This window comes from Oncorhynchus nerka, linkage group LG14 (genome assembly GCF_034236695.1).
Source record: "Oncorhynchus nerka isolate Pitt River linkage group LG14, Oner_Uvic_2.0, whole genome shotgun sequence".
Classification (NCBI taxonomy): domain Eukaryota; kingdom Metazoa; phylum Chordata; class Actinopteri; order Salmoniformes; family Salmonidae; genus Oncorhynchus; species Oncorhynchus nerka.
The window spans coordinates 93,369,695-93,396,495 of record NC_088409.1 but is presented as its reverse complement, the minus strand read 5'-3'; the positions used below and the strand labels follow the sequence as shown (position 1 = coordinate 93,396,495).

Here is a 26,801-nt window from a genome sequence, read left to right as displayed (position 1 = left end):
TGTGTTACACAGACTATGTATTAAGGTTGACAGGGAGGACTCAGGTGTGTTGTTACACAGACTATGTATTAGATGTTAGGCAAGGATTAGGTGTGTTGTTAGACTAGGGAGGAAGGTGTGTTGTGTTAGAGCGGGAGGCCAGTTAACAGGGAAATGTTGTAATATCGAATCCCGAGCTGACAAGGTAAAAATCTGTCGTTTCTGCCCCTGAACAAGGCACTGTTCCCTGGCCGTTTGTGTAAATAAGAATTTGTTCTTAACTGACTTGCCTAAAAATAAAACATTTTTAAAATGTTCTCAATTTTATGTTAGACAGGGAGGATCAGGTGTGTTAGACAGGGAGGATCAGGTGTGTTGTTAGACAGGGAGGATCAGGTGTGTTAGACAGGGAGGATCAGATGTGTTGTGTTAGACAGGGAGGATCAGGTGTGTTGTTAGACAGGGAGGATCAGGTGTGTTGTTAGACAGGGAGGATCAGGTGTGTTGTGTTAGACAGGGAGGATCAGATGTGTTGTGTTAGACAGGGAGGATCAGGTGTGAGTTAGATCAGGGAGGATGTGTGTGTGTTAGACAGGGAGGATCAGGTGTGTTGTGTTAGACAGGGAGGATCAGGTGTGTTGTTAGACAGGGAGGATCAGGTGTGTTGTGTTAGACAGGGAGGATCAGGTGTGTTGTGTTAGACAGGGAGGATCAGGTGTGTTGTTAGACAGGGAGGATCAGGTGTGTTGTGTTAGACAGGGAGGATCAGGTGTGTTGTGTTAGACAGGGAGGATCAGGTGTGTGTTAGACAGGGAGGATCAGGTGTGTTGTGTTAGACAGGGGAGGATCAGGTGTGTTGTGTTAGACAGGGAGGATCAGATGTGTTGTGTTAGACAGGGAGGATCAGGTGTGTTGTGTTAGACAGGGAGGATCAGGTGTGTTGTGTTAGACAGGGAGGATCAGGTGTGTTGTTAGACAGGGAGGATCAGGTGTGTTGTGTTAGACAGGGAGGATCAGGTGTGTTGTTAGACAGGGAGGATCAGGTGTGTTGTGTTAGACAGGGAGGATCAGTGTGTTGTTAGACAGGGAGGATCAGGTGTGTTGTTAGCAGGTAGGATCAGGTGTGTTGTGTTAGACAGGAGGATCAGGTGTGTTGTGTTAGACAGGAGGAGTATTGTTGTTCAGGGAGGATGTGTTGTTAGACAGGTAGGATCAGGTGTGTTTGTTAGACAGGAGGAATCAAGTGTGTTGTGTTAGACAGGGAGGATTAGGTGTGTGTTAGACAGGGAGGATCAGGTGTGTTGTGTTAGACAGGGAGGATCAGGTGTGTTAGACAGGGAGGATCAGGTGTGTTGTGTTAGACAGGGAGGATCAGGTGTGTTGTTAGACAGGGAGGATCAGGTGTGTTGTGTTAGACAGGGAGGATCAGGTGTGTTGTTAGACAGGGAGGATCAGGTGTGTTGTTAGACAGGGAGGATCAGGTGTGTTGTGTTAGACAGGGAGGATCAGGTGTGTTGTTAGACAGGTAGGATCAGGTGTGTTGTGTTAGACAGGGAGGATCAGGTGTGTTGTGTTAGACAGGGAGGATCAGGTGTGTTGTTAGACAGGGAGGATCAGGTGTGTTGTTAGACAGGGAGGATCAGGTGTGTTGTGTTAGACAGGGAGGATCAGGTGTGTTGTTGACAGGGAGGATCAGGTGTGTTGTGTTAGACAGGGAGGATCAGGTGTGTTGTTAGACAGGGAGGATCAGGTGTGTTGTGTTAGACAGGGAGGATCAGGTGTGTTAGACAGGGAGGATCAGGTGTGTTGTGTTAGACAGGGAGGATCAGGTGTTGTTAGACAGGGAGGATCAGGTGTGTTGTGTTAGACAGGGAGGATCAGGTGTGTTGTTAGACAGGTAGGATCAGGTGTGTTGTGTTAGACAGGGAGGATCAGGTGTGTTGTTAGACAGGGAGGATCAGGTGTGTTGTGTTAGACAGGGAGGATCAGGTGTGTTGTTAGACAGGTAGGATCAGGTGTGTGTTAGACAGGGAGGATCAGGTGTGTTGTTAGACAGGGAGGATCAGGTGTGTTGTGTTAGACAGGGAGGATCAGGTGTGTTGTTAGACAGGGAGGATCAGGTGTGTTAGACAGGGAGGATCAGGTGTGTTAGACAGGGAGGATCAGGTGTGTAATGTTAGACAGGGAGGATCAGGTGTAATGTTGGACAGGGAGGATCAGGTGTGTTGTTTAGACAGGAGGATCAGGTGTGTTAATGTTAGACAGGAGGATCAGGTGTGTTGTTAGCAGGAGGATCAGTGTGTTGTGTTAGACAGGTAGGATCAGGTGTGTTGTTAGACAGGAGGATCAGGTGTGTTGTTAGACAGGAGGATCAGGTGTGTGTTGTGTTAGACAGGGAGGATCAGGTGTGTGTGTTAGACAGGAGGATCAGGTGTGTTTGTTAGACAGGGAGGATCAGGTGTGTTGTCAGGTGTGTTGACAGGGAGGATCAGGTGTGTTGTTAGGGCAGGGAGGATCAGGTGTGTTAGACAGGGAGGATCAGGTGTGTATTGTTAGACAAGGAGGATCAGGTGTGTTGTTAGACAGGGAGGATCAGGTGTGTGTGTTAGACAGGGAGGATCAGGTGTGTTGTTGTTAGACAGGAGGATCAGGTGTGTTGTTAGACAGGGAGGATCAGGTGTGTTGTGTTAGAGCAGGAAGGATCAGGTGTGTTGTTAGACAGGGAGGATCAGGTGTGTAATATGTTAGACAGGGAGGATCAGGTGTGTTGTTAGACAGGTAGGATCAGGTGTGTTGTGTTAGACAGGGAGGATCAGGTGACAGGGAGGATCAGGTGTGTTAGACAGGGAGGATCAGGTGTGTTGTTAGACAGGGGAGGATCAGGTGTGTTGTTAGACAGGGAGGATTAGTGTGTTGTTAGACAGGAGGATCAGGTGTGTTGTGTTAGACAGGGAGGATCAGGTGTGTTAGACAGGAGGATCAGGTGTGTTGTGTTGACAGGGAGGATCAGGTGTGTTGTTAGACAGGATCAGGTGTGTTGTGTTAGACAGGGAGGATCAGGTGTGTTGTGTTAGACAGGGAGGATCAGTGTGTTGTTAGCAGGGAGGATCAGGTGTGTTGTGTTAGACAGGAGGATCAGGTGTGTTGTTAGACAGGGAGGATCAGGTGTGTGTGTTAGACAGGAGGATCAGGTGTGTTAGACAGGTAGGATCAGGTGTGTGTGTTAGACAGGGAGGATCAGGTGTGTAATGTTAGACAGGGAGGTGTATGTTAGACCAGGTCAGTGTGTTGTTAGACAGGGAGGATCAGGTGTGTTGTGTTAGACAGGGAGGATCAGGTGTGTTGTTAGACAGGTAGGATCAGGTGTGATCAGAGTGTGTTAGACAGGAGGATCAGGTGTGTTTGTTAGACAGGGAGGATCAGGTGTGTTGTTTGACAGGGAGGATCAGGTGTGTTGTTAGGCAGGGAGGATTCAGGTGTGTTGTTAGACAGGAGGATCAGGTGTGTTATTAGACAGGGAGGATCTAGTATGTGTTAGACAGGGAGGATCAGGTGTGTTGTGTTAGACAGGGAGGATCAGGTGTGTTGTTAGACAGAGGATCAGGTGTGTTTGTTAGACAAGGGGAGGATCAGGTGTGTTGTGTTAGACAGGGAGGATCAGGTGTGTTGTTAGACAGGAGGATCAGGTGTGTTGTTAGACAGGAGGATCAGGTGTGTTGTGTTAGACAGGGAGGATCAGGTGTGTTGTTAGACAGGGAGGATCAGGTGTAGGATCAGTGTGTTTATTGGAGCAGGGAGGATCAGGTGTGTGTGTTAGACAGGAGGATCAGGTGTGTTTAGACAGAGATCAGTGTTGTTAGACAGGGAGGACCAGGTGTTATGTTGGTAGCAAGGAGGAGGATCAGATCAGGTATTGGATCAGGGAGGTGTTGTGTTACACAGGAGGATCAGGTGTGTTATTGGCAAGGAGGATCAGGTGTGTTTGTTGGCAAGGAAGATCAGGTTGGGCAAGGTAGATCAGGTGTTTGGCAAGGGAGGATCAGGTGTGTTATTAGGCAGGGAGGATCAGGTGTGTTGTTAAACACGGAGGATCAGGTGTGTTATGTGGAGCAGGAGGATCAAGTATTATGTTGCAAGGGAGGATCAGGTGTGTTAGACAAGTAGGATCAGTGTGTTGTTAGACAGGGAGGATCAGGTGTGTTATGTTGGAGGATTGTGTTGGAGCAGGAGGATCAGGTGTTGTTGGACAGGGAGGATCAGAGTGTGTTGGAGCAGAGTAGGATCTGGTTGTTATTGAGCAAGGAGGATCAGGTGTGTTATGTTGAAACACGGAGATCCAAGTGTGTATTGAACAGGAGGATCAGGTGTGTTGTGTTGGCAAGGAGGAATCCAGTGTGTTATTGGAAGAATCAGGGAGATCAAGTGTTTGTGTTAGGGATCAAGGGAGGAATCAGGTGTTTATATTGCTCAAAGGAAGAATCAAGGTAGGATCAGGAAATCAAGTGTGTTATTGGCAAGGAAGAATCAGGTTATATTGGAAACAGGAAGGATGTGTTGTGTTGAGCAGGGAGGATCAGGTGTGTGTTGGACAAGGAAGGATCAGGTGTGTTGTATTAGCAAGGGTAGGATCAGGTGTTATGTTAACAGGGAGGATCAGGTGTGTTATATTAGAGCAAGGAAGGATCAGGTGTGTTGTTAGACAGGAGGAAGGATCAGGTGTGTTAGAGCAAGGTAGGGATCTGGTGTGTTGTTGAGCAAGGAGGGATCAGGTGTGTTGTGTTGAGCAAGGGAGGATCAGGTGTGTTAAACACGGAGGATCAGGTGTGTAACAATTTCAGGGAATCAGAGTATGTAATATTGAGCAGAGGATAGGTTGTATTGAGCAAGGAGGATCAGGTGTGTTTGAGCAGGAGGATCAGGTGTGTTATGTTAGCAAGGGAGGACCAGGTGTATTGGAAACAGGGAGGATCCAGTGTTTATATTGAACAAGGGAGGATCAGGTGTGTTTGTGTAATATTGAAACAGGAGGATCAGTAGTGTGAAGGATCTGTGTTGTTGACAGGGAGGATCAGGTGTTATGTTAAGCAGGGAGGATCAGGTGTGTTAGCAAGGAAGATCAAGTGTTTTAATATTGGACAAGGAAGGAGGTTGTTAGACCAAGATCAGAGTGTGTTAGGCAAGGAGGAATCAAGTTTGTAATGTTGTCAAGTGTGTTTAAACAGGGAGGATCAGGTGTGTTGTAGGAATCAGGTGTTATGTTGGAAACAGGAAGGATCAGGTGTGTAATGTTAGACAGGAGGATGTTGCTGACAGGGAGGATCAGGTGTTATATTTGTGTTATTGGGCAAGGGAGGATCAGGTGTGTTGTTGGAGAGACCAGAGTGTATTGGGAGGGGATCAGTTATGTGTTGTGTTGGAAGCAGGAGATCAGGTGTGTTATTGGAGCAGGGATCAGGATCCAGGTAGGATCAGAGTGTGTTGTGTGTTAGGCAGGGAGGATCAGAGTGTGTTGTGAACAGGGAAGGAATCAGAGTGTAGGAACCGGAGTGTGTGTGTATTGGAGCAGGGAGGATCAGGTGTGTGTTAGACAGGGAGGTCAGAGTTGGGGCAAGTAGGATCAGAGTGTTGTTAGGCAAGGGAGGATCAGGTGTGTAGGCAGGGAGGATCAGTGTGTTGTGGAAACAGGAAGAGGATCAGTGTGTTAAAACAGGAGGATCAGAGTGTGTAATATTGGGCAGGAAGAGATCAGGTGTAATTGAGCAGGAAGGATCAAGGTATATTAAACAAGAAAGATCAGGTGTTATATTGGAGCAAGGGAGGAATCAGGTATGTTATGTTAAACAAGGAAGGATCAGGTATTTATATTAGAAACAGGGAGGATCAGGTGTGTAATGTTGGAAGCAAGGAAGGATCAGGTGTGTTATTGAAGCAAGGAGGATCAGGTGTGTTGTGTTGGCAAGGAGGATCAGGGAAACAAGGAAGAATCAGAGTGTGTTGTTAAACAGGGAGGATCAGGTATTTAATATTGGAGCAAGGAAGGATCAGGTGTTATGTTAGAGCAAGGAGGATCAGGTGTATTGGAAACAGGAGGATCAGGTGTGTAATATTGGGCAAGGAGGAATAGTTAGAACAGAGAATCAGGTGTATTCAGGAAGATCAGAGGTGTTATATTAAACAAGGAGGATCAGGTGTGTTATTAAACAGGAGAGGATCCAGGATCAGGTAGGTGTGTTATATTGGAGCAAGTAGAATCAAGTGTAATGTTGGCAAGGAAGGATCAAGGAAGGAATCAAGTGTGTTAGAGCAAAGGAAGGAATCCAGATGTATGGCAAGGAAGAATCAGGTATTTATTGGGCAAGGAGAATCAGTGTGTTATTAGCAAGGAGGATCAGGTATGTAATATTGAAACAAGGAAGATCAGAATCAGTGTATTGTATTGAGCAAGGAAGGATCAAATGTATTTAAACAAGGAAGGAATCAAGTATGTAATATTGAACAAGGAAGAATCAGGTGTATTTATTGGAAGCAGGAAGGATCAGGTGTGTGTGTTGGAGCAGGGAGGATCAATTGTTGTTGAAACAGGGAAGATCAGGTGTTATATTAAACAGGAAGATCAGGTGTGTAATATTGGAGCAGGAGGAATGTATTATGTTAGAAACAGGAAGGATCAGAGTGTGTTGTTAGACAGGTAGGATCAGGTGTGTAATATTAGGCAGGTAGGATCAAGGAAACAGGAGGATCAAGTGTAATATTGAACAAGGAGGAATCAGGTGTGTTGTTAGGAAGGAATCAAGTGTGTTAGAAAGGAAGGATCAGGTGTATGTTAGCAAGGAGGATCAGGTGTGTAATGTTAGACAAGGAGATCAGGTGTGTTTTATTGGAGCAGGGAGGATCAGGTGTGTTGTTAGAGCAAGGAGGATCAAGTGTGTAATATTGGAGCAAGGAGGATCAAGTGTGTTATTAGGCAAGGGAGGATCAGAGTAAGGAAGGAATCAATTTATAGGAAGGAGGAGATCAAGTGTGTTAAACAGAAGAGCTCAGAGTATGTTATTAAAGCAAGGAGGAATCAAAGTGTGTTATATTGGAAACAAGGAAGGATCAGTGTATTAATATTGGAAACAGGAAGGAATCAGAGTATTATATTGAATCAAGTATATTGAAACAAGGAGGATCAGGTGTGTTATATTGAGCAAGGAGAATCAGGTGTATTGAAAAGGAAGGATCAAGTGTATTGAAACAAGGAAGAATCAAGTATTATATTGAAAAAGGAAGAATCAAGTGTATTAATATTGAGAAGAATCAGGTATTATTGCAAGGAAGGAATGTGTATTGAAGCAAGGGAAGAATCAGGTATTTATATTGGAAGCAAGGAAGATGTATTAATATTGGAAACAAGGAAGGATCAAGTGATTGGAAAGCAAGGAGAATCAAGTGTGTTATTGGAAACAAGGGAGGAATCAGAGTGTTATATTGGCAGGGAGAGATCAGAGTGTGTAATATTGAAGCAAGGAAGAATCAGAGTATTAATATTGGCAAAGGAAGGATCAAGTGTGTTAAACAAGTAGGATAGTATTTAAACAAGGAAGGAGATCAAAATTTATTGGAAACAGGAGAATCAAGTGTGTTAACAGGAAGAATCCAGAGTGTGTATATTGGGCAAGGAGATCAGAGTGTGTTATTAGGCAAGGAGAGATCAAGTGTATTAGAAGCAAGGAAGAATCAAGTATGTAATATTAGGCAAGAAGAATCAGGAAGGAATCAGGAAGGAATCAAGTATGTTATTGGAAACAAGGAAGGAATCAAGTATTGTAATATTGGAAGCAGGAGGAATCAGGTGTGTTGTTAGGCAAGGAAGAGATCAAGTATTATATTGAAACAAGAGAGATCAAGTTTATTAGAGCAAGTAAGATCAAAGGGAGGGATCAGGTGTGTTATTAGACAAGGAGATCAGGATTATATTGGAAACAAGAAAGAATGTGTTGTGTAATATTGGAGCAAGGGAAGGATCAGGTGTATTGGCAAAGGAAGGAATTGTTGAGGCAAGGAAGAATCAAGTGTATTATTGGCAGGGAAGAATCAAGTGTTATATTCCAAAACAGAAGGAATCAGTGTGTTATTGGAAGGAAGGATCAAGTGTATTAGACAGGAAGAGATCAAGTATTATTGGGCAAGGGAGAATCAGGTGTATTATATTGAGCAAGGGAGAATCAGGTGTGTAATATTGGGCAAGGGAGGATCAGGTGTGTTATTGGACAGGGAAGGGTGTCAGGGAGGATCAGGTGTTTATTGAAACAGAGAATCAGGTGTGTTAATATTAGGCAGGGAGGAATCAAGTGTGTTATTAGAGCAAGGAGGATCAAGTGTGTGCAAGGAAGGAATGTGTGTAATATTAAACAGGGAGGATCAAGTGTAATGTTGTCAAGAGATCAGGTAGGATCCATGTGTTAAACAGGAGAATCAGAGTGTGTTATGGAGCAGGAAGGAATCAAAGTGTATTAGGCAAGGAGGATCAAAGTGTTTATTGGAACAAGGGATCAAGTGTGTTATTGAGAACAGGAAGAATCAATTATGTTAGACAGGAAGGAATCAGAGTGTGTAATATTAGGCAAGGAAGAATGTATGTTAGACAGGGAAGAATCTAGTGTATTTATTGGAAACAAGGAAGAATGTGTTTATATTGGAGCACAGGAAGGAATAAAGGTGTTATTGTGTATATTAAGCAAGGGAGGATCAGGTGTGTGGAAACAAGGAAGAATCAAGTATTATATTGGAAGCAAGGAAGAGATCAGGTATGTAATATTGGAAACAGGAAGGAATCAAGTGTGTATATAGGAATCAAGGTTAAGAATCAAGATCATTGTACTTAATATTGAAACAAGGGAGAGATCAAGTGTGTAATTAGGCAGAGAATCAAATTATATCAGAATCAAATTATATTGAGCAAGGAGAGAATCAGGTATTATATTGAAGCAAGGAAGATCAAGTGTGTTTGGAAACAGGAAGAGATCAAGTGTGTAATATTAGGAGCAAGGAGATCAGGATTATATTGACAGGAGAGATCAACTGTATTGGAAAGGAGAGAATCAAGTATTATATTAGGCAGAGTAGGATCAGTGTGTTATAGGAATCAGAGATCAGCTGTATTGAAACAGAGGGGAGGAATCAAGTGTGTTATATTGAAACAAGAAGAATCAAGATCAAGGGATGATCAAGTGTATAATATTGGAAGCAAGGAAGGATCAGGTGTTAATATTAAACAAGAAGAGATCAAGTGTATGTTATTAGGAAGATCAGGTGTTATAGGAAGGAGAATCAGGTATTGTTAGAGCAAGGGAGGATGTGTGTAATGTTAGACAAGGGAGGATCAAGTGTTGTTAGAAACAGGGAGGATCAAGTGTTATTAGAAACAAGGAAGAATCAAGTATTATATATTGGAAACAGGAAGGATCAGGTCATGTTAGACACGGAGGATCAGAGTGTGTTATTAACAGGGAAGAATCAGAGTGTTATGTTGGACAGGAAGGATCAGAGTGTGTTAGACAGGGAATCAGGTGTAATGTTAGAGCAAGGAGTGTTATTGTTGGAGCAGGAGGATCAGGTGTGTTATGTTGGAAACAAGGAAGAATCAAGGTGTATTGGGCAAGGAAGAATCCGTGTGTTATTGGAAACAAGGGAGGATCAGGTGTATTTATTGGACAAGGAGGAATCAGAGTAATATTGGAAACAGGGAGGAATCAAGTGTTAGAAACAAGGGAGGATCAGTGTGTTATTAGGACAAAGGGAGGATCAGAGTGTGTTATTGTGTGTTCCAGGAGGATCAAGGAAGAATCAAGTGTATCAGGGATCAGTGTTGTTATTGAGCAAGGAAGGAATCAAGGTGTGTTGGACAAGGGAGGATCAGGTGTGTTGTTAAGCAGGAAGATCAAGGTGTATTAAACAAGGAAGGATCAGGTGTGTATATTGAGCAAGGTGTGTTGGCAGGAAGAATCAAGTGTGTAATATTGGAAACAGAAGAGATCAAGTTTAATATTGGGCAAGGAAGGAATCAGAGTGTGTTGTTGAAACAGGAAGGAATCAAGTTATATTGAGCAAGGAGGAGATTATTGGAAGCAAGGAGAATCAGAGTGTTATATTAGAGCAAGGAAGGATCAAGTGTTATATTGGAGCAAGAAGGATCAGAGTGTATTAGACAAGAAGGAATCAAGTGTTATATTGGAAGCAAGGAAGGAATCAGAGTGTGTTATTGAGCAAGGGAGGATCAAGTGTAATATTGGAGCAAAGGAAGAGATCAAGTGTAGTTGTTGAAGCAAGGAGGATCAGAGTATGTTAGACAGGAGGAATCAAGTGTGTTATTGGAAACAAGGAAGAATCAGTGTTATTGAAACAGGGAGGAATCAGGTATTAATATTGGAAGCAGAGATCCCAGTGTTATATTGAAACAAGGAAGAGATCAGATTAGTTATATTAGGCAAGGAAGAATCAAGTATGTAATATTCAAACAAGGAAGAATGTGTATTGTTATATTGAATCAAGCAAGGAAGAGATCAAATTATGTAATATTGGAAACAAGGAAGGAATCAAGGTATTATTGGACAAGAAGAGATCAAGTGTAAAGATCAAGTATGTTATATTAGCAGGAAGAGATCAGGTGTGTTAATATTAAGCAAGGAAGAATCAGGTGTGTTATTGGAAACAAGGAAGGAATCAAGTGTATTAGAGCAAGGAAGAATCAGAGTAATGTTGTATTGAAACAACGGAAGGATCAGAGTGTGTATTAGAGCAAGGAAGATCAAGGTATTAGGCAAGGAAGGAATCAGATTTATGTTATTAAACAAGAGGAATCAGAAGTATGTTATATTAGCAACAAGGAAGAATCAAGTATGTAATATTGGAAACAAGGAAGAATCAAGTGTGTATTAAACAGGAAGAATCAAGTGTGTTATATTGAGCAAGGAAGAATCAGTGTGTTTGTTAACAAGGGAGAATCAGGTGTGTTATTGGGCAAGGGAGAATCAAGTGTTATATTGGAAGCAGAGTAGGATCAGGTGTGTTGGGCAGGTAGCAGGCAAGAGGATCAGGTGTGTTGTTGGGCAGGAGGATCAGGTGTATGTTGGAGCAGGAAGGATCAGGTGTGTTATGTATGTTGGGCAAGGAAGGATCAGGTGTATTATGTTAAACAGTAGGAGATCAACTGTATTAGGCAAGAGGATCAGGTATTTGTTGGCAAGAATCAGAGTTGTTATTGGAGCAGGAGGATCAGAGTGTTATATTGACAAAGGGAAGATCAACTGTATTAGGAGATCAAGGAAGAAGGAATCAAGTGTATTGGAAACAGGAAGGATGTATTATATTGGAAGCAAGGAAGGTATGTTATTGGACAAGGAATCAAGTGTATGTTATTAGGCAAGGAGAGATCAAGTGTATTAGAGCAAGAGGAATCAAGTATGTAATATTGAGCAAGGGAGGATCAAGTGTGTTATTGAGCAAGGAGGATCAAGTGTGTTTATTGGACAAGGAAGGAATCAAGTGTATTGGGCAAGGAAGATCAAGTAAACAAATGTTTATTGGAAACAGGAAGGAATCAGGTGTGTTGTTGAAAGCAAGGAAGAGATCCAAGTGTATTGAACAAGGAGATCAAGTATGTTGTTAGACAAGGAAGGATCAAGTATGTTAATGTTGAACAAGGAAGAATCAGGTGATAGGCACAGGAGGAATAAAATGTATTGAACAGGAGAGATCAAGTGTTGTTGGAGCAAGGAAGAATCAGGTGTATTGGCAAGGAAGGAATCAGTGTGTTATTAAACAAGGAAGAATCAAGTATTATTGGAAACAGGAAAGGATCAAGTGTATTGGGCAAAGGAGAATCAGGAAGAGATCAAGGTGTGTTGGGCAAGGAAGAATCAAGTGTATTAAACAAGGGAGAATCAGGTATGTTATTGAAACAAGGAAGAATCAAGTGTATTAAACAAGGAAGGATCAGGTGTGTTTATTAGAGCAGGAAGGAATCAAGAGGTAATATTGGAAGCAAGGAAGAATCAGGTGTGTATGTTGGGCAAGGAAGAATCAAAGTTTATTAGGAAATCAGAGTAGGAAGTAGAATCAAGTGTTATATTGGAAACAAGGAAAGAGATCAGGTATGTAATATTGGAAGCAGGAAAGAATCAGGTGTTATATTGGAACAAGGAAGAATGTATGTTATTAGGCAACAAGGAAGAATCAAGTGTGTAATATTGGAAACAAGGAAGAATCAAGTGTATTATGTTAGCAAGGAAGAATCAAAGTATGTTATTGGAAGCAAGGAAGAATCAAGTGTATTGGAAGCAAGGAAGAATCAAGTATGTTATTAGGGAAGGAAGAATCAAGTATGTTAAAACAAGGATAATCAAGTATATTAAACAAGGAAGAATCAAAGTATGTTATTGAAACAAGGAAGAATCAAGTGTATTAGACAGGAAGAATAATGTTATTGAAGCAAGGAAGAATCAGAGTGTTATTATGGCAAGGAGAATCAAGTGTAAACAAGGAAGAATCAAGGAAACAGAAGAATCAAGTATTATATTAATATTAGGATCAAGTTGTTAGAGCAAGGAAGAGATCAAGTGTATTATTGGAGCAAGGAAGGAATCAAAGGTATTAGAGCAAGGAAGAATCAGAGTATGTAATATTGGAAACAGGAAGAATCAAGTATGTTATTAGACAAGGAAGAATCAAGTGTATTAAACAAGGAAGAATCAAGTTGTTGTTAGGCAAGGAAGTATTATATCAAGGAAGATAATATAATATTGGAGCAAGGAAGGAATCAAGTGTATTAAACAAGGAAAGATTATGTTATTAGGCAAGAGAATCAAGTGTATTAATATTAGGCAAGGAAGATCAAGTATTTATTAGGCAAGGAAGGATCAAGTATGTATATTGAAACAGGAAGGAATCAAGTATGTTATTGAAGGCAAGGAAGAATCAAGTATTATTAGCAAGGAAGGATCAGGTGTGTTAGAGCAAGGAGAATCAAGTATGTTATTGAAACAAGGAAGGAATCAAGTGTATTGGAAACAGGAAGAGATCAAGTATTGTAATATTGAGCAAGGAAGGATCAAGTATGTTGAAACAGGAGAATATAGTGTTATTGGAAACAAGGAAGAGATCAAGTGTTTGTTGGCAGGAAGAGATCAAGTGTATTGGGCACAGGAAGATCAAGTGTATTAGACAAGGAAGGGAATCAGAGTATTAATATTGAAACAAGAAGAATTGTTAATATTGGAAGCAGGAAGGAATCAAAGTATGTAATATTCAAGAAGGAATCAGTATTATATTGAGCAGGAAGGAATCAAGTATAGCAATTTGAACAAGGAAAGAGATCAAGTTAATATTGGAAACAAGGAAGATCAAGTATGTATTTGGCCCAAACAAGGAAGAATCAAGTATATTTATTGAAACAAGAAGAATCAAAGTGTGTTTATTAAACAAGGAAGAATCAAGTGTATTGGAGCAAAGGAAGAGATCAGATATAATATTAGAACAAGGAAGGAATCCAGTGTATAATATTGAAACAAGGAAAGGAATCAGAGTATTATAGGCAAGGAAGAATCAAGGCCTGTTAGGCAAGAGAATCAGAGTATTATATTGGGCAAGGAAGAGATCAAGTATGTAATATTGGAAACAAGGAAGAATCAGAGTATTATATTAAACAAGGAAGATCAAGTATGTTATTGGAAACAGGAAGAATCAAGTATATAATATTAAACAAGGAAGAATCAAGTATGTAGAAACAAGGAAGAATCAAGTATGTTATTGGAAACAAGGAAGGAATCAAGTGTTAAACAAGGGAAGAATCAAGTATGTTATTAGACAGGAAGAATCAAGTATGTTAAAAGAGATGATCAAGTGTATTAAACAGGAAGAATCAAGTGTGTTTATTAAACAAGGAAGAATCAAGTGTATTGGAAACAGGAAGAGATCAAGTATGTTATTGAAACAGGAAGGATCAGAGTGTATGTTAGCAAGGAAGGAATCAAAGTGTTGGAAACAAGGAAGAATCAAGTGTGTAATATTGGAAACAAGGAAGGATCAAGTATGTTATTAACAAGGAAGAATCAGGTGTGGAAATCTGGTGGGAAGAGGAATCAAGTATGTAATTATATTGGAGCAAGGAGGATCAAGTATGTAATATTGAAACAAGGAAGGATCAAGTATGTATTAGAAACAAGGGGAATCAAGGTTATTAAACAAGGAAGGGATGTGTATTTATTGGAAACAGGAAGAATCAGTAGTGTTATTGAAACAGGAAGGATCAAGTATGTTATTGGAACAAGGAAGGATCAAGTGTGTAATATTGGAAACAAGGAAGAGATCAAGGAAACCAGGTGTGTTATTGGCAAGGAAGAATCAAGTGTAGAGCAGGAAGAATCAAGTATATTGTATCAGAGTGTGAACAAGGAAGAATCAAGTATGTTAGGCAAGGAAGAATCAAGTGTGTTATTAAACAAGGAAAGGATCAGTGTATTGATTGAGAATCAAGGATTTAGAAGGAAATCAAGTATGTTAGGCAAGGAAGAGAATCAAGTATGTAATATTGAAACAAGGAAGAATCAAGTATGTTAAACAAGGAAGAATCAAGTATATTGAAACAAGGAAGGATCAAATTATATTAAACAGGAAGATCAAGTATGTTATTGAAACAAGGAAGAATCAAGTGTTATATTAAACAAGGAAGGAATCAAGCGTATGTTATGTGGAAACAGGAAGGAATCAAAGTGTAATATTGAGCAGGAAGAATCAGAGTATGTTATTAGGCAAGGAAGAGATCAAGTATGTGTTAGGCACAGGAAGGATCAAGTGTATTTATTGTTGAAACAGGAGGATCCAAATTAACAAGCAAGGGAGATCAAGTATGTTGAAACAGGAAGAATCAAGTATATTAGGCAAGGAAGGATCAAGTGTGTTATTGACAAGGAAGAATCAGGTGTGTTATTGGAAACAAGGAGATCAAGTATGTTTATTGAGCAAGAGAGAATCAAATTATGTGTATTGGAAACAGGAAGAATCAAGTGTTATATTAGACAAGGAAGGAATCAAGTATGTAATATTGACAAGGAAGAATCAGGTGTTATAATAGTGATTTAAGGGAATCAAGTGTAATATTAGAGCAAGGAAGAATCAAGTGTATTAACAAGGAAAGGAGAATCAAGTGTATTTATTGGAAACAGGAAGATCAAAGTATTAGAGCAAGATGATCAAATTATATTAGAACAAGGAAGAATCAAGTGTGTTATTGAGCAAGGAAGAATCAAGTATATTCAGGAATCAAGTGTGTTATTAGACAAGGAGGAATCAGAGTGTGTAAGCAGGAAAGATATGTATTAGAAGGGAGGATCAAGTGTGTTGGCAAGGAAGAACCAAGTGTTATTGGACAGGAAGAGAATCAAGTGTTTATTAGGCAAAGGAAGGAATCAGGTTAAGGTTGTTAGAGCAAGGGAAGAATCAGAGTGTATAATATTGGGCAAGGAGGATCAAGTGTGTTATTGAAGCAAGGAGAGATCAGTGTGTTGTTAGACAAGGAAGGAAGCAGGGAGGATCAGGTGTGTTATTGGGAGCAGGAGGATCAGAGTGTTATATTGGCAGGAAGGGAAGTGTATTAGGCAAGGGATCAGGTGTGTAATATTCAAGTAGGATCAGGTGTATTGAGCAGGGAAGGATCAGGTGTGTTAGAGCAAGGAATCAGGTGTATTATGTTGGCAGGAGGATCAGGTGTGTTATGTTAAAACAGGGAGGATCAGAGTGTGTTAGACAGGTAGGATCAGGTGTATTAGACAGGGAGGATCAGGTGTGTTATATTGGAAACAGGAGGATCAGGTGTGTTAGGCAGGGAGGAATCAGGTGTGTTATTGGAAACAGGAAGGATCAGGTGTGTTGTTGAGCAAGGAGGATGTTGGAGCAGGAGGATCAAAGTGTGTATGTTGAGCAAGGAAGAATCAGAGTGTATTGGAGCAGGAAGGGAGTATGTTATTAGGCACAGGAAGGATCAAGTGTGTTGGAGCAGGAAGAATCAAATTGGAGCAAGGAAGGATCAAGTGTATTGAGCAAGTAGGATCCAGGTATTATATTCAGGAGAATCAAGTATGTAATATTGGAGCAAGGGAGATCAGAGTGTATTGACCCAAACAGGAAGGATCAAGTGTGTTTATGTTAGGCAAGGAAGAATCAAAGTGTGTTATTGGAAGCAAGGAGGATCAAGTGTGTAATGTTAGGCAAGGGAGAGATCAGTGTTATATTAAACAGGTAGGATCAGTGTATTGAGCAGGAAATCAACTGTATTGGGCAGAGATCAGGTGTGTTATTGGAGCAAGGAAGGATCAAGTGTATTAGAGCAAAGGAAGGAATCAGAGTATGTTATTGGACAAGGAGGATCAGTGTGTTGTTTAGGCAAGGAGGATCAGTGTGTTGAGCAGGAGAATCAAGGACAGGGAGGATCAGGTGTGTTATATTAAACAAGCAGGATCAGGTGTGTAATATTGGGCAAGGGGAGGATCAGGTGTGTTGTTAAACAGGAGGATCAGTGTGTTGTTGGAAACAGGAAGGATCAAGTGTGTTGTTTAAACAAGGAAGGATCAGAGTGTGTTGTTGGAGCAGGAAGGATCAGGTGTGTTATTGGAGCAAGGGAGGATCAGGTGTGTTGATTGTGTTAGACAGGGAGGATCAGGTGTGTAATGTTGGAAACAAGGAGGATCAGGTGTGTTAGAGCAAGGGAAGGATAAATTGTGTTAAACAAGGAGATCAGGTGTGTAATGTTGGAGCAAGGAGGATCAGAGTGATCAAGGATCAGAGTGTTATGGGAGGAAGGATCATTTTGTGTAATATTGAGCAAGGGAAGAATCAGAGTGTATTAGAGCAGGAGAATCAAGTGTATTGAGCAAGGAAGAATCAGAGTATTATATTGGCAAAGGAAGGATCAGGTGTGTTGTTGGACAGGTAGGATCAGAGTATGTAATATTGAGCAAGGGAAGGATCAGGTATGTAATATTGGAGCAAGGGAGGAATCAAGTATTATATTGAGCAAGGAGATCAGCTGTATTAGCACAGGGAGGGGTTGTTAGCAGGTAGGATCAGAGTGTGTTATATTGGACAGGGAGGATCAACTGTGTGTTAGACAGGAAGGATCAGGTGTGTTGTTGGAGCAAGGAAGGATCAGAATGTTGTGTGTTAGACAAGGGAGGATCAGGTGTGTTATTGAGCAGGTAGGATCAGGTGTTATGTTGTGTTAGGGAGGATCAGGTGTGTTGTTAGACAGCGAGATCAGGTGTGTAATATTAGACAGGGAGGATCAGGTGTGTTGGAGCAGGAGGATCAGGTGTGTTGACAGGTAGATCAGAGTGTTATATTAGACAGGGAGGATCAGGTGTGTAATATTAGACAGGAAGGATCAGGTGTGTTAGACAGGAAGGATCAGGTGTGTTAGACAAGGGAGGAGGATCAGGTGTGTTGTTAGGCAGGGAGGATCAGGTGTGTAATATTGAGACAGGGAAGGATCAGGTATTATGTTGGCAGGGAGGATCAGGTGTGTTGAGCAGGGAGGATCAGGTGTGTTGTTGACACAGGAGGATCAGGTGTGTTGTTAGACAGGAGGATCAGGGTGTAGGGGACAGGGAGGATCAGGTGTGTAATGTTAGACAGGGAGGATCAGGATCTGTGTGTTGTTAGACAGGGAGGATCAGTGTGTTGTTAGACAGGGAGGATCAGGTGTGTTGTTAGACAGGGAGGATCAGGTGTGGAAGGAGGATCAGGTGTTATGTTAGACAAGGAGGATCAAGTGTGTAATATTAGACAAGGGAGGATCAGGTGTGTTATTAGACAGGGAGGATCAGGTGTGTTGTTGAACAAGGGAGGATCAGGTGTGTTGTTAGACAGGAGGATCAGGTGTGTGTTTATTGTGTTAGTTAGACAGGAAGGATCAGTGTGTATTAGGAGGATCACAGGAAGGATCAGGTGAGTGTATTAGACAGGAGGAGGATCAGGTGTGTTAGACAGGGAGGATCAGGTGTGTAATAGACAGGGAGGATCAGGTGTTGTTAGACAGGGAGGATCAAGTGTGTTTTGTCAGGTGTGTTGCAAGGAGGATCAGGTGTGTTAGAGCAAGGAAGGATCAGGTGTGTGTTTATTGGAGGACAAGGAGGATCAGGTGTGTTTGAACAGGGAGGATCAGGTGTGTTGTTAGACAGGAGGATCAGGTTGTTAGACAGGGAGGATCAAGTGTGTTGTTAGACAGGGAGGATCAGGTGTGTTGTTAGAGCAGGGAGGATCAGGTGTGTGTTGTTAGACAGGGAGGATCAGGTGTGTTGTGTTAGACAAGGGAGGATCAGGTGTGTTATTAGAGCAGGGAGGATCAGGTTGTGTTAGACAGGGAGGATCAGGTGTGTTATTGTTAGAAGGAGGATCAGGTGTGTTATGTTGGACAGGGAGGACAGGTTAGACAGGATCAAGTGTGTTGTTGACAGGGAGGATCAGGTGTGTTATTCAGTGTTGTTAAACAGAGGATCAGTGTGTGTTGTTAGACAGGGAGGATCAGGTGTGTAATGTTAGGATCAGGAAGATGTGTTGTGTTAGACAAGGAGGATCAGGTGTGTTAGACAGGGAGGATCAGGTGTGTGTTGTTAGACAGGAGGATCAGGTGTGTTGTTAGACAGGGAGGATCAGGTGTGTTGTTAGACAGGGAGGATCAGGTGTGTAATGTTAGACAGGAGGATCAGGTGTTGTTAGACAGAGGAGGATCAGGTGTGTTATATTGAGCAGGGAGGATCAGGTGTGTAATGTTAGAGCAAGGAGGATCAGTGTGTAATGTTAGAGCAGGAGGATCAAGTGTGTGTGTTAGACAGGGAGGATCAGAGTGTGTTATTAGACAGGAGGATCAGGTGTGTTAGACAGGGAGGATCAGGTGTGTAGACAGGGAGGATTGGTGCAAGGGAGGATCAGGTGTGTTTGTTAGACAGGAGGATCAGGTGTGTTGTTAGACAGGGAGGATCAGGTGTGTTGTGTTAGACAAGGAAGGAGATCAGGTGTATTTGTTGACAGGAGGATCAGGTGTGTTATTAGACAAGGGAGGATCAGGTGTGTTAGACAGGAGGATCAGGTGTTGTATTGTTAGACAGGAGGATCAGGTGTGTTGTTAGACAGGGGAGGATCATGTGGTTAGACAGGGAGGATCAGGTGTGTTAGACAGGGAGGATCAGGTGTTATGTTAGAAGGATCAGGTGTGTTGTGTTAGACAGGGAGGATCAGGTGTGTAATGTTAGACAGGAGGATCAGGTGTTGTTAGACAGGGAGGATCAAGTGTGTTGTTAGACAGGGAGGATCAGGTGTGTTGTTAGACAGGAAGAGGATCAGTGTTTGTTAGACAGGAGGATCAGGTGTGTAGACAGGGAGGATCAGGTGGGACAGGGAGGATCAGATGTGTATGTTAGGCAGGAGGATCAGGTGTGTAATATTGTTAGACAGGGAGGATCAGGTGTGTGACAGGAGGATATTGGGACAGGGAGGATCAGGTGTGTTGTTAGACAGGGAGGATCAGGTGTGTTGTGTTAGACAGGGAGGATCAGGGGTGTGTTAGACAGGGAGGATCAGGTGTTGTATGTGTTAGACAGGGAGGATCAGGTGTGTAATGTTAGACAGGGAGGATCAGGTGTTTGACAGGGGAGGATCAGGTGTGTGTTAGACAGGGAGGATCAGGTGTGTTGTTAGACAAGGAGGATCAGTGTGTGGAATGTTGTTAAGCAGGGAGGATCAGTGTGTTATGTTAGACAGGGATCAGGTGTGTTAGACAAGGAAGGATCAGGTGTGTAATGTTTAGACAAGGAGGATCAGTGTGTGTTAGACAGGGAGGATCAGGTGTGTTATTAGACAGGAAGGATCAGGTGTGTGTTGTTAGACAGGAAGGATCAGGTGTGTTTTTAGCAGGAGGATCAGGTGTGTTGTTAGGGAGGCAGGAAAGGATCAGGTGTGTTGTGTTAGACAGGGAGGATCAGTGTTGTTAGACAAGGGAGGAATCAGGTGTGTATTAGACAGGAGGATCAGGTGTGTTATGTTGAGCAGGGAGGATCAGGTGTGTTGTTAGAGCAGGGAGGATCAGGTGTGTTAGACAGGGAGGATCAGGGAGGATCAGGTGTGTATGTTAGACAGGAGGATCAGTGTGTTCAGGAGTGTGTTAGACAGGAGGATCCAGTGTGTATTGGTGTGTTGCAAGGACAGGAGGATCAGGTGTGTTGTTAGACAGGGAGATCAGGTGTTGTATTAGACAGGGAGGATCAGGTGTGTTGTTGACAGGGAGATCAGGTGTTGTTTAGACAGGAGGATCAGTGTGGCAAGACAGGGAGGAGGATCAGGTGTGTTGTTAGACAGGAGGATCAGGTGTGTTAGACAGGGAGGATCAGTGTGTTGTTAGACAGGGAGGATCAGGTGTTAGGCAGGACAGGAGGATCAGTGTGTTTGTTAGACAGGGAGGATCAAGTGTATTAGTTAGACAGGGAGGATCAGGTGTGTTGTTAGACAGGGAGGATCAGGTGTGTTAGACGGGGAGGATCAGGTGTGTTAGACAAGGAGGATCAGGTGTGTTAGACAGGGAGGATCAAGTGTGTTGTTAGAGCAGGGAGGATCAGGTGTGTTAGACAGGAGAGATCAGGTGTGTGTTGTTAGACAGGGAGGATCAAGTGTGTGTTAGCAGGGAGGATCAGGTGTGTTGTTAGACAGGAAGGATCAGTGTTATGTTAGACAGGAGGATCAGGTGTTATTGGAAACAGGAGGATCAGGTGTGTGTTAGACAGGGAGGATCAGGTGTATGTTAGAGCAAGGAGGATCAGGTGTGTTGTTAGACAGGGAGGATCAGGTGTGTTAGGGAGGATCAGGTGTGCAATGTTAGACAGGGAGGATCAGGTGTTATGTTGGGAGGACAGTGTGTGTTAGACAGGAGGATCAGGATCAGGGGAGGTGTAATGTTGGGCAAGGGAAGGAGGATCAGGTGTGTGTTAGACAGGAGGATCAGGTGTGTAACAGGGAGGATCAGGTGTGTTGTTAGACAGGGAGGATCAGGTGTGTTATGTTAGAGCAGGGAGGATCAGGTGTGTTGTTAGGGAGGCAGGAGGATCAGGTGTGTGTGTTAGACAGGGAGGATCAGGTGTATTGTTAGACAGGTAGGATCAGGTGTGTTGTTTAGGCAAGGGAGGATCAGGTGTTGTTTAGACAGGGAGGATCAGGTGTGTTTGTTAGACAGGAGGATCAGGAGACGGGGAGGATCAGGTGTATGTTAGACAGGAGGATCAATGTGTTAGACAGGGAGGATCAGGTGTGTAATATTAGACAGGAGGATCAGAGTGTGTTAGACAGGGAGGATCAGGTGTGTTGAGCAAGGAGGATCAGGTGTTGTTAGACAGGGAGGATCAGGTGCAAGGACAGGAGGATCAGGTGTGTTGTTAGACAGGGAGGATCCAGTGTGTTGTTAGACAGGAGGATCAGGTGTGTTGTGTTAGACAGGGAGGCAGGGAGTTAGATCAGGAGGATCAGGTGTGTTAGACAGGAGGATCAGGTGTGTTGTTAGACAGGGAGGATCAGGTGTGTTGTTAGACAGGAGGATCAGGAGGTCAGACAGGGAGGACCAGGTGTGTTAGACAGGGAGGATCAGGTGTGTTATTGACAGGAGATCAGGGAGATCAGAGGTGTATTGGTTAGACAGGAGGATCAGGTGTGTTGTTAGACAGGGAGGATCAGGTGTGTTGTTAGACAGGGAGGATCAGGTGTGTTGTTGTTAGACAGGACAGGACAGGGATCAGGTGTGTTTAGAGCAGGAGGATCAGGTGTGTTGTGTTAGACAGGAGGATCAGGTGTTGTGTTAGAGCAGGGAGGATCAGGTGTTATATTGAGACAGGGAGGATCAGGTGTGTTGTTAGACAGGGAGGATCAGTGTGTGTTAGACAGGAGGATCAGGTGTGTTAGACAGGGAGGATCAGGGTGTGTTAGACAGGAGGATCAGGTGTTGTTAGACAGGGTAGGATCAGGTGTTAATGTTAGACAGGAGGATCAGGTGTGTTGTTAGACAGGGAGGATCAGGTGTGTTAGACAGGGAGGATCAGGTGTGTAATGTTAGACAGGAGGATCAGGTGTATATTGAGCAGGGAGGATCAGGTGTGTTGTTAGACAGGAGGATCAGGTGTGTTGTGTTAGAGGAGGATCAGGTGTGATGTTAGACAGGGATCAGGTGGACTGTGGAGTTACAGGGAGGATCAGGTGTGTTGTTAGCAGGGAGGATCAGGTGTGTTGTTAGAGCAAGGAGGATCAGGTGTGTTGTTAGACAGGGAGGATCAGGTGTGTTGTGTTAGACAGGGAGGATCAGGTGTGTGTTAGGCAGGGAGGATCAGGTGTGTTATGTTAGACAGGGAGATAGGTGTGTTCAGGGAGGATCAGGTGTGTTGAGCAGGAGGATCAGGTGTGTAATGTTAGACAGGAGGATCAGGTGTGTTGTTAGACAGGGAGGATCAGGTGTGTTGTTAGACAGGAGGATCAGTGTGTTGTTAGACAGGGAGGATCAGGTGTAATTGTTAGACAGGGAGGATCAGGGTGTATAATGTTAGACAGGGAGGATCAGGTGTGTTAGACAGGGAGGATCAGGTGTGTTAGACATTAGGCAGGGTTATAGATCAGGAGGTGTGTGTTGTTAGACAGGGAGGATCAGGTGTTAATGTTAGACAGGGAGGATCAGGTGTGTTATGTTAGACAGGGAGGATCGGGGAGGTGTGTTAGACAAGGGAGGACCAGGGAGGATCAGGTGTGTTGTTAGACAGGGAGGATCAGGTGTGTTGTTAGAGCAGGGAGGATCAGGTGTGTTGTTTGACAGGGAGGATCAGGTGTTATGTGTTAGACAGGGAGGATAGACAGGAGGATCAGGTGGAGACAGGGAGGATCAGGTGTATGTTAGACAGGGAGGATCAGGTGTGTTTAGACAGGGAGGATCAGGTGTGTTAGACAGGGAGGATCAGGTGTTATGTTAGACAGGGAGGATCAGGTGTGTATTGTTAGACAGGGAGGATCAGGTGTTATGTTAGACAGGGAGGATCAGGTGTGTATGTTAGACAGGGAGGATCAGGTGTGTAATGTTAGACAGGGAGGATCAGGTGTGTTAGACAGGGAGGATCAGGTGTGTTGTTAGACAGGGAGGATCAGGTGTGTTTAGACAGGGAGGATGTTAGACAGGAGGATCAGGTGTTATAATGTTAGACAGGGAGGATCAGTTGTGTTAGACAGGGAGGATCAGGTGTGTAATGTTAGACAGGGAGGATCAGGTGTTATGTTAGACAGGGAGGATCAGGTGTGTTAGACAGGGAGGATCAGTGTGTTATAGACAGGAGGACAAGGAGGATCAGGTGTATGTTAGACAGGGAGGATCAGGTGTGTGGACAGGAGGATCAGGTGTGTTGTTAGACAGGGAGGATCAGGTGTGTTGTTAGACAGGGAGGATCAGGTGTGTTAGACAGGGAGGATCAGGTGTTATGTTAGACAGGGAGGATCAGGTGTGTAATGTTAGACAGGGAGGATCAGGTGTGTTAGACAGGGAGGATCAGGTGTGTTAGACAGGGAGGATCAGGTGTTAATGTTAGACAGGGAGGATCAGGTGTGTAGACAGGGATATTCAGCAAGACAGGAGGATCAGGTGTTATACCAGGTGTAATGTTAGACAGGAGGATCAGGTGTGTAATGTTAGACAGGGAGGATCAGGTGTTATGTTAGACAGGAGGATCAGGTGTATTGTTAGACAGGGGAGGTGTGTTGTTAGACAGGGAGTTGTTAGACAGGGAGGATCAGGTGTGTTGTTAGACAGGGAGGATCAGGTGTGTAATGTTGGAGCAGGGAGGATCAGGTGTATTAGAGACAGGGAGGGTGTTAGATCAGGTGTATGTTAGACAGGGAGGATCAGGTGTAAATGTTACAGGGAGGATGACAGGGTGATCAGGAGGTGTGTGTTAGACAGTAAGAGATCAGAGTATGTTGTTGGACAGGGAGGATCAGGTGTATAGATAGGAGGACAAGGAAGGATCAGGTGTGTATGTTAGACAGGGAGGATCAGAGTGTATGTTAGACAGGGAGGATCAGGTGTAGACAGGGGGACAGGGAGGATCAGGTGTTATGTTAGACAGGGAGGAATGTTGTTAGACAGGGAGGATCAGGTGTGTAATGTTAGACAGGGAGGATCAGTGTGTGTAATGTTAGACAGGGAGGATCAGGTGTGTTAGACAGGGAGGATCAGGTGTGTTAGTGTTAGACAGGGAGGATCAGGTGTTGTTAGACAGGGAGGATCAGGTGTGTTAGACAGGGAGGATCAGGTGTTATGTTAGACAGGGAGGATCAGGTGTGTTAGACAGGGAGGATCAGGTGTTATGTTAGACAGGGAGGATCAGGTGTGTTAGACAGGGAGGATCAGGTGTGTTGTTAGACAGGGAGGATCAGGTGTGTTAGACAGGAGGATTAGGCAAGGGACAGGAGATCAGGTGTAATGTTAGACAGGGAGGATCAGACAGTTGGTTAGACAGGGAGGATCAGTGTGTTGTTAGACAGGGAGGAGGATCAGGTGTGTTGTTAGACAGGGAGGATCAGGTGTGTTGTTAGACAGGGAGGATCAGGTGTGTATTGTTAGGCAGGGGAGGATCAGGAGTGATGTGTTGTTAGACAGGGAGGATCAGGTGTGTTGTTAGACAGGGAGGATCAGGGTGTGTGTTAGACAGGGAGGATCAGGTGTGTTGTTAGACAGGGAGGATCAGGTGTGTTGTTGGAGACAGGGACAGGGAGGATCAGGTGTGTGAGGATCAGGTTGTTAGACAGGGAGGATCAGGTGTGTTAGACAGGGAGGATCAGGTGTGTTGTTAGACAGGGAGGATCAGGTGTGTAATGTTAGACAGGGAGGATCAGGTGTTATGTTAGACAGGGAGGATCAGGTGTGTTAGACAGGGAGGATCAGGTGTGTTAGACAGGGAGGATCAGGTGTTATGTTAGACAGGGAGGATCAGGTGTGTTGTTAGACAGGGAGGATCAGGTGTGTAATGTTAGACAGGGAGGATCAGGTGTGTTAGACAGGGAGGATCAGGTGTGTATGTTAGACAGGGAGGATCAGGTGTGTTGTTAGACAGGGAGGATCAGGTGTGTTGTTAGACAGGGAGGATCAGGTGTGTTAGACAGGGAGGATCAGGTGTGTTAGACAGGGAGGATCAGGTGTGTAATGTTAGACAGGGAGGATCAGGTGTGTTAGACAGGGAGGATCAGGTGTGTGTGTTAGACAGGGAGGATCAGGTGTGTTGTTAGACAGGGAGGATCAGGTGTGTTGTTAGACAGGGAGGATCAGGTGTTGTTAGACAGGGAGGATCAGGTGTGTTAGACAGGGAGGATCAGGTGTGTTGTGTTAGACAGGAGGATCAGGTGTGTATTAGACAGGGGAGGATCAGGTGTTATGTTAGACAGGGAGGATCAGGTGTTAGACAGGAGGACAGTGGAGGGAGGATCAGGTGTAATGTTAGACAGGGAGGATCAGTGTGTTAGACAGGGAGGATGTGGTGTGTTAGACAGGGAGGAGTTGTTAGACAGGAGGATCAGGTGTGTTAGACAGGAGGAGGATCAGGAGGTGTGTGTTAGACAGGAGGATCAGGTGTGTGTTAGACAGGAGGATCAGGTGTGTAATGTTAGACAGGGAGGATCAGGTGTTGTTAGACAGGAGGATCAGTGTGTTATTAGACAGGGAGGATCAGGTGTGTTGTTAGACAGGGAGGATCAGGTGTGTTAGACAGGAGGATCAGGTGTGTATATTAGACAGGGAGGATCAGGTGTGTTAGACAGGGAGGATCAGGGTGTATGTTAGACAGGGAGGATCAGGTGTGTTGTTAGACAGGGAGGATCAGGTGTTGTTAGACAGGGAGGAAGACAGGGAGGATCAGGTGTGTTAGACAGGGAGGATCAGGTGTGTATTAGACAGGAGGATCAGGTGTGTTAGACAGGGAGGATCAGGTGTGTTAGACAGGGAGGATCAGGTGTGTTAGACAGGGAGGATCAGGTGTGTATGTTAGACAGGGAGGATCAGGTGTGTTAGACAGGAGGATCAGGATCAGGGAGGATCAGGTGTGTTAGACAGGGAGGATCAGGTGTTATGTTAGACAGGGAGGATCAGGTGGTGTTAGACAGGGAGGATCAGTGTGTTGTTAGACAGGGAGGATCAGGTGTGTTGTTAGACAGGGAGGATCAGGTGTGTTGTTAGACAGGGAGGATCAGGTGTGTTGTTAGACAGGGAGGATCAGGTGTGTTGTTAGACAGGGAGGATCAGGTGTGTTGTTAGACAGGGAGGATCAGGTGTTGTTAGACAGGGAGGATCAGGTGTGTTAGACAGGGAGGATCAGGTGTGTTGTTAGACAGGGAGGATCAGTGTGTTGTTAGACAGGGAGGATCAGGTGTGTTAGACAGGAGGATCAGGTGTGTTGTTGGAGCAGGGAGGATCAGGTGTTGTTAGACAGGAGGATCAGGTGTGTTGTTAGACAGGGAGGAGGATCAGGGAGGATGTTGTTAGACAGGAGGATCAGGTGTGTAATGTTAGACAGGGAGGATCAGGTGTGTTGTTAGACAGGGAGGATCAGGTGTGTTAGACAGGGAGGATCAGGTGTAATGTTAGACAGGGAGGATCAGGTGTGTTAGACAGGGAGGATCAGGTGTGTTAGACAGGGAGGATCAGGTGTGTTATGTTAGACAGGGAGGATCAGGTGTGTTGTGTTAGACAGGGAGGATCAGGGGTGTTAGACAGGGAGGATCAGGTGTGT

General features: G+C 43.9%; 1 protein-coding gene across 1 annotated transcript in view; it reads right to left on the bottom strand.

Annotated features, from left to right (window-relative positions):
- Nucleotides 1-26,801, bottom strand: part of LOC115127223 (ventricular zone-expressed PH domain-containing protein-like) — a 295,573-nt gene that overhangs the window by 58,763 nt on the left and 210,009 nt on the right. The gene's annotated exons all lie outside the window — the stretch shown is intronic.